The following is a 12,341-nucleotide window of genomic DNA, read 5'->3' on the forward strand; positions in this document are numbered from 1 at the left end:
AGCCAAGAAGAGGAGACTTTGCACCAGAAGCCCTGCTAGAAACTTGATCTTGGACTTTCTAGCCTCCGGAATGGTCTGGAAACAAATGTCCATTGTGGACGTGCCCCTCCCCACCCCCACACCCACTCCCCATCTGTGGTGTTTTGTTATGGCAGCAAGAGCAGCCTGAGCTAGATGGGGGCATGAGTAGGGGACAGATGGCAGAAGGAATGGAGAGGGGGTGAAGGACGTAGGATGGGGGAGGGGCGGGCAGGTAAGAGAGTGGGTGAAGGGTTAGGTGGGGGATGGGCAGGCTTATGGGGAGTTGGGAGGGGGGTACTGGCCAGTCGGGCACAGGAGTCCCAGGCACTAAGGGAAACACAGGCGCCCACCTCATACATACTTCAAAACCCACACTAACCCATAAAACAAAGGTGAGAAAATCCAATAAATTTCTACTTTTTTTCCCTACCATGACAACTTTGAAACGTTTTTGGAAATAGAAAATATCTAATTCTTTTCTAAAATGTTCTGGGTTCTTGGCGGCGGGGTGGCCTGAGCTTGGGCTCAGTCTGCCCTTGCGGTGGAGCAGAAAGACTGCAGGTCTAGGGACAGGCTGGGGTGCCCGTCCGGCTCAGGCCACTTACCCTGGATGACTTTGCGCACCATGGCCAGGAGCCACCCTCCAGACAGCAAAGCTGGCAGGCTGAGAGGATGGGTAGGTGAGCCCCTACCTATCCCGAATGTCATCCCCCACTTCTAGTGGCCTCCTGTCCTCCAAGCACGAGCCAGTCCTCACGCCCTCCACAGCCAGAATTAGCGTCTTTCCCGCTCAAGTCTGCACCCGAGATCAGAGACCACAGTTCAGCTCTAACTCCTGTCCCACCCAGCCAAGGCCACTGGAAGTGCCTTGGGAATTTTGGTAACAACCACACGGATGACAGTGCCTCACCATCCCGTTCTGGCCGCTCGCTTCTTCGGGCCAGAGCCGCCCCAGCCCGGTGAGCGTGGGCAAACTGATAATCTACTCAGAGCCAGTCATGGTGCTGGGGCTGGCTGAGCCTCCCAGGAATGGGCGCCGAGCAGGGAGCCTGCTTCCAGAGATTTAGGCTTCCACTGGCCCAGAGATAAATGCGCATTCTGGGCTAGAAAAGATGAGGACCACAAAGGGCTTCCAGACTCAGAAATGAGGGGCAGTCTGGGGGTGTCGAGAGCCCAGGCTCCAGGGTCACAGAACCCTGGGCTCCAGCCCCCCCGCCGCCAGCTCTCCCATTTCCCAGCTCTGTGACCTTGGGCCAGCTCCCTAAGCTTACAGCACCCTCCACAGCCTCATCTACAAAATGGGATTCATAAAGGATACTAAGGAGCTCGTGCAATGCTTCTGAGGCTCTCAGACTGGCGTGCGTATGGTAGGGGTTCATAAGGGGTCAGCCAGGAACTAAGAGCAAAAGCTTCAGAAATCTAGAGCCAACGTGAAGATGACAATGTGGGCTTTCATCTTGCCCATTCGCCAATCACCCCAGAGTTTTATGCCTTGAGGACAAAAATCCGCCCCGCCCCGGCCCTCCCCAACACCCCCACTCACCCTCGGGGCAGCGGTAACAGCACCTCCCAGTAGTCTGGTCGTAGGCGTGGTTGGGGCCTTCCTCGCAGGTGTTCCTCCGAACTCCGTCCTGAGGGTGGGATACATTGGTGAGGCCAGGCTGGTCCCAGGCACGCATCCCTCCTGCCCCTCAGATCCCGGGAGGCCAGGTCTCCACTCACTGTCAGCACCAGGCCTGAGACAGAGCCTCAAGTTTTAGAAGAGAATCAGGACAGGAACACTTGATCTCACACCTGCCTCCAACCTGCTCCACTGGGAGGGGGGAGCGTGATGGCATCTCCAGCCTTCCAGAACTCAGCCCAAAACCTGGGCTCTGCTCTCTCCTCTCATGCTCATCTCCAATCCATCAGCAAACTCTCTTGGCCTCTTTGGACCAATGTTCTCCCCGCCCCCAACTCCTCCACCTGGCCCGGGTCCCCACCCTCTCTCCCCTGGATCAGTTAATTCAGTTGCCTCCTACCTGGCCTCTGGCATGGACCCAGCAATATAGCAAATCTGTTTGTTGTGGTCTAACATGCTCTACAGAAAAGTGCACACATCTCAAGGACATAGCCACTGAATTTTTCCAGTGTGACCATGTCTCACAGCTGGCACCCAGATCAAGGACCAGGACGTTGCCGGCACCCGGCACCCTCCCTCGTGCCCCTTTCCATGAACTACATGCCAAAGGCACCTGCTAACCCAACTTCTCCACCATAGACTGGTCTTGTTCAGCTTTGAGTTTCAAGTGGGTAGAATGATCTCTGTTCTCTTGCAGCTGGCTTCTTTAACTCAACATTACATTGTGAGAATCACCCGCTTTGTTGCAAACGGCAGCCGTTCGTTCAAGTTCATTGCTGCGTAGTGCTGCATCACGTGAATGAACAGGCACAATTGATTTATCTAGTCTACTCTTGATGGACCTTAGTGTTGTGTCCACTCCTGATCATTATGAATAATGCCACTAGGAACAGCCCTATACATATATTTTGCTGCACAAATGTACACATTTCTATTGGACTCCACCCCGGGGGTGGGGGCGGGAATTGCTTGGTCATAAATTGTGTGTATGCTCAGCTTTTGTAGAATCCCCATAGTTTTCTAAACTGACCCTTCACTGCAGTGTGTAAGTGTTCCAATCGCTCCCCATTCTTGTCAACATTTGGTAGAGTCAGTTTTAAAAATTTTAGCCATGGTGCTGAGTGTGCAACGGCCTTACATTGTATCCTTTATGTTGCATTTCTCAGGGACATAACGATGTTGGGTATCTTTTCACATGTTTGTTAGCCTCTGGATATTGTCTTTTATAAGATACTCATTCAGGTCTTCTTATTTTTTTTTTAATTGGATCGTCTGACTTTTCTTATTGATGTGTGGGAACTCTTTATATATTCTGGATACAAACCCTTTGGTAAATAAATGAATGGTAAATATCTTCTCCCCTTCCGTGGCTTGCCTTTTCACTTTCTTAAGAGATCCTCCCCTTTTTAAAGATTTTATTTATTTTGTTTCAGAAAGAGAGAGAGAAAGAGTATGTCAGTCCAGGGAGGGGTAGAGGGAGAGGGAGAAGGAGAGAATCCCAAGCAGACGCCACACAGAGCATGGAGCCTAATGCAGGGCTTGATCCTAAGACCCTGAGATCATGACCAGAGCTGAAACCAAGAGTCAGATGCTCAACTGACTGAGCCACCCCAGGCCCCACTCTTAAGGGAGACTTTTTTTTTAATTAGTTATTTTTTAAGATTATTTATTTATTTGGGCGCCTGGGTGGCTCAGTGGGTTAAAGCCTCTGCCTTCTGCTCAGGTCATGATCCCAGGGTCCTGGGATGGAGCCCCACATCGGGCTCTCTGCTCAGCAGGGAGCCTGCTTCCCCCCTCCCCGCCCCTCTCTGCTTACCTTTCCACCTACTTGTGATCCGCCAAATAAATAAAAAAGATCTTTTTAAAAAAAAAATTATTTACTTATTTAAGAGAGCGTAAGTGAGAGAGAGAGAGAGAAGGGGGAGGGGAAGTAGGAGAGGGAGAAGCAGACACCCAACTGAGCATGGAGCCCAATATGGGATTCAATCCAAGGACCCTGGGGTCATGACCTGAGTGGAAGGCAGACGCTTAACGAGCTGAGCCACCCAGGCACCCAGGGAGCCTTGTGATGAATGGAAGTTTTTGTTTTAATGGGGGACAATTTATCCATCTTTTCTTTCATGGTCAATGTCCTTTATAAGAAATACTTGCGAGCCCAGTGTCATTCAGATGCTCTCCCGCATTACCTGCTCCATGATATCCCTTAACCTTCCTTGTCAGGTTTCATTTTGGCGCATGGTGTGAAGTAGGGGTCAACACTCACTTTTTTCAGGAATACACATTTTAACAAGTTCCCCCATAGGCTTCCAGGGCTCTTTGAAAGTTAAGTCCCTTTGTCAGAGGAAGCTTAAGAGAAGAAAATCTCTGCTGACATCCTGGGGGAGGAACTGTGTCCTTCTGGTGGAATGAAAGGGGAGCATGGGGTACCCGGGTGGCTCAGTCAGTTAAGCGTCTGCCTTCAGCTCAGGTCATGATCCCGGGGTGCTGAGATCGAGTCCTGCACAGGGCTCCTGGCTCAGCAGGGAGCCCCTCAACCGCTACCACTTCCCCCTGCTCATGCTCTCTCTCTCTCTCCCTCTCAAATAAATAAAAAGAAAGAAAGAAAGAAAGAAAGAGGAACATGAAGCTAGTTTCTAGGCTCCAGGAAGGGAGACGAGAGGGAGAGGGCAGAGGGAAGGAGGGAGTTATGTCCCACCTCTATATCAGCAGCCTCCTGGGCAGGCGGTGCCTGGCAGAGCCCAGGTGGCCACTTGCAGGATGAATGAGATGAACGCGCTTTCTTGGTTTGGGGAGAAAACAGAAGCCGTCTCCTAACCCTCCCCCCACAGAGGAGATGCCTGGCTGGTCTGAGGGGCTTCTCTACTCTTCTCTCCAGCCAAGGGAACAATGAACACTAAGGAATGAATACTTCCATCATGTCAGAGAGCAGGAGAAGGCCGGTGTGGCTGGAAGATGGATATGTAGAGTCTTTTTTTTTTATTTTTAAAGATTTTATTTATTTATTTGGCAGAGAGAGATCACAAGTTGGCAGAGAGGCAGGCAGAGAGAGAGAGAGAGAGGGAAGCAGGCTCCCCGCCAAGCAGAGAGCCCGATGTGGGACTCGATCCCAGGAACCTGAGACCACGACCTGAGCCGAAGGCAGCGGCTTAACCCACTGAGACACCCAGGCGCCCGATATGTAGAGTCTTGATTACATTATCTTTTTTTTTTTCTTTTTGCGCATCTGAAATGTTACCATATAAATGGGAAATCAGCGTAACCTGACATTTGCACCCCACCAGTCCCATGGCACTTGGGTATCTCCTTTCTCACTTAATCCAGAGCCCCAGGACTTGAGGCCACGACTCGAGGCCACTCTCTTCACCCACCCACACCCAGCCCCCTACCTCCAGCAGGATCTCCTCCTTCTCCTATAAACTGGGGAGCTCCTAGGAGCCTCGCTAGGGACAGAAACCTGCCTGACCCCCAACATTTCACCAAGCGAGCTTGGATGCCTACAGGTGGAGCTGGGTGGGGGTGCAAAAGTTCAGGCCTGCTGAGTGTGGGGAAAACTCTGGGTCGCTGGCCTGGGTTTTCCCCTTCTGGCTTCCCACTCATCTCGTTGATAATTATGGACTTGGAGGAGGCTGTAGGTCCAGGCCCTGCTCTCTCTCCAGGGTCTGGGGCAGGACGCGGGGGGCAGGGTGCAGCTGACAGGAGCCTGAATTCTTACCCTCCACTTCCTGCCACCACATCCTGAGTCAGTGGGGGACGGTGGAAGGTGCAGAAAAGAATAGGGAATCCATGGTATTGCCGGTCATGCCCCCCACCCCAGTCACACATCTCCTCCTTTATGTCACTGTCAGCCCTCTGCGGCCAGATCACCCCTTTCCCCTGATACGGATGAGGAAACTGCTGCTCAGAGAGGCTCAGTCACCCACCCGAGGTCACACAGCAACTAAGTGTCAAGAGGATATTTGAGCTTCACTGTGCCCCCAGTTTTCTCCCCCTCTATGGGCCACAGGCTGCCCATCTAAAATAAAAATAGTCTATTGTGCTGAGGACACCATATCATATCTGTGGTCTTTCTACCAGAAGTCCATGGTCTGAATCAAATCATGAGGACACAGCAAATAAACCCAAACTGAGAGGCTTTCTACGAAACAACTGGCCTGGACTCTCTGCGTGAAAGAGAAAGAAGAGCTATGGAATGTTCCAGAATAGGGAGACAAATGAGACAGTGTGGCTGAATGCGATGTCTGGAACGGATTCTGAATCCGAGTGGGGCTATAAAGGAGAATATTGATATAGCTGGTGACATTTGAATATGGAATTTATATTTGATTCTGTGTTCTTTATGTCTACATGAAAGGGGAGAGAAAGAGAAAGCAATTGTACAAAACCACACCTGCCAATAACAGGTGCTCAAGAAAGAGATGGCAACAATTTTCACAATAAACCTTGTCAATCCAAGGCTGACACCAGGGGGCGCTGGGCCCTCAGCCAGGATGCCCTGGAAGGAGAGTGGGGGCCTCGTTCTCATGTGGGGCTTGTGGGGGAAGAGGGGCAGAGACCGAGTCCAGATGGAGACACAGCTCAGCGCCATCCCCCAGCATCCACCGCGGATGCCCCCAGACCGCTGTGACTGGCCTTCTCCGGCAGAGACAGTGGGGAATTTTTTTGCCTATGACGTCATGCATGGTTTTACAGGCGCCCAGAATATGGGGCCAGAGCAGTGCGCACGTGCTGTAGAAGTCACAACAGCAGTTGTTGAACCCAACAGTCCTGCGAGACCTACTACCCCAGAAACTGATCTCGGAGTGGAGAAGGACCTGCCCAACATAGCACCTGGTGGCCAGCAGGTGTCAGGCAGGATCTGAGTTGGGATCAGGGGACTCCTGGCCATTCCGACTACTCCACGGGGGCGTTGAGCCCCTACGGCCCGTCAGAGAGCTGACCTGCTCCCTGAATACTCCCTAGGAGCTGCTGTTCCCGTAAAGGAGACAATCCCACCTTCCCATAACCTAGAGAAAGGTGTCATCTGGAGTCCTAAGCTTCCCCTGCACAGCGCCGTGATGCCCAGAAGCTGGCCCAGTCCCATGCCCCAGAGCCTCACCTCTGGCCTTGCTCTTTCCTATTCCTCTGCAATCTCCCTGTTGGCCCCAGGTTGCCCTGCACCACTGCCCATTCACACAGGCTCCCTCCCCTTCAGCACTAGGGCAGCCCCAAGAAGGCTGACCCCCTGGACACTGAGGCGCCGTCAATCTCCTCTGACCATGGGCCCAGACCTTGGAGGGCCCATCACTTCCTACTGCTCCTGGGGAACTGGCCTTGGCCTGGAAGAGAAGGGGCAGCAGAAAGGAGAGAGTGGGAGGGGGAAGCCCAGGGACTGCAAGGGGGGCTTTTGGGTGGGGTTCCCCAGCAGGCTTGAGGCAGAGCGAGGTGTCCACAGAGTAATGAGCTGTGCAACCAGAGGACTGGGGCCTGACCTTGGTGGCATTGAGATAAAAAGAGAGTGGCCTGAAGCCTTTCCATTTCTAAACCTGTCCGTTTTCAGGCTGGTTTGGTTTTCCCTACAAAACTTGGTAAATTTCACTTTCAAAAAGCCCCACCTGATTGCGGCTGCCTAGAAGCGAACAGGAGCTGGGCAGCACCTGCAGGAACCAAGAGGCTGGAGGTGGGGGGCTGGAGGCTGGGGGAGTCAGATCAAATGCAAAATGCACAAAGCGACCAGAGGCAGGCAGAGCTGGGAGAAGCATCCCGCCCCTAGCCCAGGGAATCCCTGCCTCTGTCACTCAAGGTTAGATGCCTGGACCAGGAGCAGCTGAAGATGCAAAATCTCAGGTCCCACTCGAGACCATTTTACATCTGCCCCATTCTGCAGGTGGCGAAACTGAGGCACGGGAAGGTTAAGAAACTTGCCTGGACAGTGTTAGCGCCGGGATCTGGACCGACCCGTCTTGTGCAGGCTCTGATCCACCACGTTCTGTGTCACTAGTCCTGCTGGCTTAGCCCCCAGTGCTACCCTCAGGTTCACCAGCGCTTCCTCACCACCCCCCAACACGCACTTGCCGGGAGCCATCCGAGGCCCTCCTCCCATCAACCCCGGGCCCCGTGCCCCACTCGCAGTGCAGATGCCAGGTGGATCTTCTCAGACACAGGTCTGGTCTCCTCCCTCCACCCTGCTGAAGGGTTCCAGTGAAACTACGAATAAAGTCCACAGTGCGGGCAGCGGCCCAGGAGACCCAGCTGGCCTGTTCATCCTCCGGCACCTTCTCCCACCTTCTTCCCATCCCCACTTCCACCCCTACCCTCTCTTCCTCCCTCCAGCATCCTTGCACACGCTCCTCCCTGACCCCATTCTCCTTGCCAGCAGCCCCTCCAACTGGTCTTTCATGCCACTCCCTCAGAGACACCCCCTTTTCACCCCACCCCCAAGCCCAGGTCAAGTGTCAGCCGGCCAAAATCAAGGTGTGGGCAGGCGGCATCCTTGCCAGAGGCTATGGGGGGAGAATCCATTTCCTTGCCGTGAAAACTGAGGTCCCACCTCTATGCGGCCCATCAGTGAAGACCCATCTTCTGGAAACTGCTGCGTTCCCTGGATGGCATTGCTTGGCGTACCACCCCCTCCTCCTTCTGCAAAGGCCACGCTGGTGGGGCAAATCCTTCTCTCACATCTCCCTCTCCTTCCATATCGTCTCTCCCTGACACAGCCAGGAAAGATCCTGCTTTGAAGGATTCTTGGGAGGACAGTGGGCTCCCCTGTATAATCCACGCTGATCTCCCCCTCTGGTCTTTACCCTTAACCACAGGCACGAAGTCCCCTTTTCCAGGTAAGGGGACATATTCGCAGATTCCAGGGCTTAGGACATGGATGTTTTAAGGGACCAGTATTCTGCTGACTACAGCCCTGGGTTATTCTTTCAGTAGACTGGGTTTTGTTATCTCCCGGTCCTGGGGGATTCTGAGCCCCGCTCTGTACCCACAAGGCGTGCTAGAGCTCCAGGCCAAGAGACCACCTCAAATTGAAGTCGTGCTCCTCCCTAACCTTAAACACACCCTCAGGCACACAGTCCAGCCCTGGTCTCTGCCTGCTGGCCACATCCCTCCTTAATCTCACGCCCAAGAGCAGGAGACCAGGGGAGCTCCCTCCCAGTTCCCACCCCTGGCTTTCAGGGGGCTGCAGGGGGGTGTGCAAATGGCTCTGTGCAGCCGGGCCTGTGTCTGGAGATAAACCCAAAGACTGTAGACCCAGAAACAGCCCCCAAGGAGGGGGTCTGGCACTTGCTGGCAGAATGCAAGGAACAGCTGAGACCTTCTCTGAGCTGGTGCTCACCAGAACAGTGGCCATCCTCCCTGCAACTCTCCCCCGCGGGACGGAAGGAGACGAGAAGGCATTTGTGGGAGGCAGAGGAGCACCCTTCCGAAGATGTCCCCGTCGGAAACCCCAGAACCGGTGATGAGATCTCTTTATGTGGCAGAGGGGAACTGAGGTTGCTAACGAGTGACCTTGAAATGGGGAGATGATCCTGGATTATGCAAGTGAGCCCAGGGCCATCAGAAGCGTCCTTGAAAGGGCAGGTGAGTCTGACCAGGGAAAGCTGGGGACGACGGGCTCAGAGAGGGGTATGCGGCCGGCATGAAGATGGAGGAAGGAGCCCGAGCCACAGGATGCCTTGCCCCCAGCAGCTGGGAGGGCAAAGCAACGCATCTCCCCCCTCGAGTCTCCAGAAATCCGCAGGCCTGCCCACACCTCCAGTCCAGCCCAATGCCATTTTGGATTTAGGAACCCCAGATCGGAAAGATAATCCTCTGTGCTGTTCTGAGCCGCTGAATGGGTAGTAATGATGGCCTGGGAGGGAATTCAACCAGGGCCCCAATCCAGAAGGCCAAGAATAAAGCCATGTCTCCTTCCACTGAGCGTTCCTTAAAGGCCTGGGATGGAACTGGGAGCTGGGCCCAGCGCTGGGAGCCCCGGGAAAGCCAGTGCCGGACGGTCCCAGCTCAGGAACGCAGCTCCTGCGACAGGTCCGCTGGAGACACTACGCACCAACCTGCAGAACAAATGACTAAAGGAGAACCTCAGAGACACCATGAGACAAACACAGGGGTCGCCGACGCCAAGCAAAACGCCGCGAGCCTCACGCAACAGGGAGAGAACAAGGACGAGTGCGGGGGATTCACGACACCTTCTCGGAGAAGGGGCACTTCCACTTTTTCTTGAAGGAAAGTAAGATCTTGGCAGGAGGGATGGAAGGGGAGAGCTTCCCCAGAGGAAGGTCCCGAAGAGAAGACGGTCCCGAAGAGGGAAAAACAGAGCAGTATGGGAAATCAGTGGTTTGCGGGGTGAGACCGTGGGAGCAGAAGGAGAAGAGGCCCAGGACTCGGGGCCAGACGGGCGGCACATACTCGCCATTTCCCACACGGCGTGCCACGAAATGCTGGTTCCACCCACTGTCCTCAGGTGACAAGCCAAAAAACCCAAAAAACGAAATACAACCAACCCACCAACCCCTGGATTCCATCCCTGGGTTAAATCTAGGGCCTTTACTGTGCTTGCTCGCTCTCTGAGTCGCCAAGGAAAAGCCGGGGGGGGGGGGGGGGCCAAGAGACAAATTATTTCCCAATCTTAGGTGGTCACGGAACCCTTTCCTCATGGAACGCCTGTTCCCTGGAAGTAACTTTGGGAAATGTTACCTTTGGCAGTGGGGAGCCACTGAAGATTATAGAGCAACGGAGACGAGAGGGGATGGACAGCATGGAGGCAAGTCAGTCAACATTACCAAGGTCTGGCCTTGAGTCCAACTTCTGTGACTGCTAACTCCTCCCTTCTCACCGACGCCCCTCCTGCCCAAGAGAACCCCCGGCCCAGCTGCCTGAGCCAGTCATTCAGATCACGGTCCTCCTGAAAGTTCTGGGGCGGCAGCAATGATTCAGTTCTCACACTCCGTGAGACCTCGGATGGGATAAAGTCCACCAGCCCCGGGGCCAGCTGACCCAGCAGCAGCAGCCACCGAGGGACACCGGCGGCTGCCACGGAAAACTGAATGGCTTTAAAGGCTAGGGAGCCCCTCCCGCACCCCCGCCCTGGTACTTTAGCTTTTGTCCGCTCTTGGAGGTGTCTTGGATTCGTCCCCGTGTCAGCTCACCTGCTAGAAGGGCCGGCTTGTTTCCGGGACCAGCTCTGTCATCCCAGCCTGCACGGGGAGGGAAGCCAGGGACCCGGTGCGCAGGCCTCCCCCAATTCCACCCCGAGACTGTGTGGACAGAGAGAACTCAGCCTGCCCCAGTGCAGGAAGCGCATCTGGCAGGCGGCTCCCGGAAGCCCGGAGACCTTGCCTGGAAGCCTGCGAGGGAGCGTCAAGGGCCTATCCCCCCACCCCCTCGCCGACATGCTGTCCCACCGGGCCGTTGGCGAGGACACTGGCACCATCCGTGGCGTAGAGCTTCTTATCACAACCTCTGCTGCCTGGCCCCCTTCTCTCCCCCTCCCCCTCCCCCTGGCCCCCACTCAAGCCCTGACTCGGTCCTGGCACTATGGGTGAGACCGTCCTCTGCCTCCTCATCTGGAAAATGGCACCCGTGACCCCACATGGGTCCCCCCCCCACCCCGCAGGGTCAGCGCATGAGCCCGATGAGGCCACCCCGGCCCAGCCTGGGCTAAACCAACCGTCTGGGCCAACGACCCCCCAGTTTCCGGGGCGACCCAGACCCAGATCTCCCTCAGCCCTGTTTTCCTTCCCATGATGTTCCGGAGGCAAAAGAGGCCTGGAGGAAGGTGCATTTGAGCTGAAGAATGAATCACAATCAACTCAAGAAACAAGTCTAGGTCAGAGATGAGTGGGAGCAGAGTCAGAAACTTCCAGTAAATGCTGCCTTCTTCCAGCATTGACTGCTCTCAAGCTGACTAATGTCCCCCCCAGCCCCGCTCAAACCCCACTGGGCGCTCTTGGCTGCCCAGGCCGCTCTCTGAGGAAGGGGAGGCCCTGAGCGAGACCAGCCCACACCTCCTCCCCCGTGTCACTTGGGTCACTCCGCTCTGGGTCCCTTCTGCCTGGTGCATAAGATGAAATCCTGCGTCAGCACAAGCCCTGAGCGGCTGGAAAAGTCCCTTTTCCCAGACAAGCCGGCAAGGACGTGCCTTCCTGCTGGCGCCTAAAACCCACTCTTACTTAGCACTCGGCTCTGTGGGGTCACTAGCCCAGCTCTGGAAAGCCCTGCGGGAAGAGAGACACACAGAGCATATGAGTCACCCCAGGAAAGCCTCGTTCAGGAGAACCAGGCCCAGTGGGAGCCTCAGAGACTACATCTGGCCTGAGGGAAAGGGAGCTGGGACCGGAGGGCACGCGTGCCGGAGGGAGCTTTGTGGTAGCTTTAGCCCTGGGAGAGGAAGACAGGAATTGAAGTCTGCAGAGGTCACGGAATGACCCTGGGCCTCCCTCCCCTGCCACCACCGACCCCACCCACCCCAGGGTGACCGGATGAGAAAGATGGAGACGAGCGGGAGGCCTGAGGGCAAAGAATTCTGAGGATTCCCATCAGAGCGACCCCGGGTCCCTTCACCAAAACCACTCTTGGGGAGACTGTAGCGCAGCACGAGGCATCAGAGGCCAAATCTCATTCTCAGAAGGTGACACACAGCAGGGGGTCATTCTGGCCTCAGGCGTCCGCCACAAAATGATGGAGTCTCCGAGCAGATGGTGAGAAAAAAGAATTTAAA

At 55.1% G+C, this 12,341-nt stretch overlaps 1 protein-coding gene across 4 annotated transcripts in view; it reads right to left on the minus strand.

Annotated features, from left to right (window-relative positions):
* Positions 1-10,897, minus strand: part of TNFRSF8 (TNF receptor superfamily member 8) — a 61,305-nt gene extending 50,408 nt beyond the window's left edge. For all 4 annotated transcript variants that reach the window (XM_046015483.1, XM_046015494.1, XM_046015472.1 and 1 more), the window contains exons 1-2: positions 10,771-10,897; positions 1,565-1,652 (exon numbers count right to left, since the gene is read on the minus strand). The gene's annotated coding sequence lies outside the window, so the exon portion shown is untranslated. The remainder of the gene's footprint in view (positions 1-1,564; positions 1,653-10,770) is intronic.
* Between the last annotated feature and the right edge of the window lie 1,444 nt (positions 10,898-12,341).

This window comes from Meles meles, chromosome 1 (assembly GCF_922984935.1).
Source record: "Meles meles chromosome 1, mMelMel3.1 paternal haplotype, whole genome shotgun sequence".
Lineage (NCBI taxonomy): Eukaryota > Metazoa > Chordata > Mammalia > Carnivora > Mustelidae > Meles > Meles meles.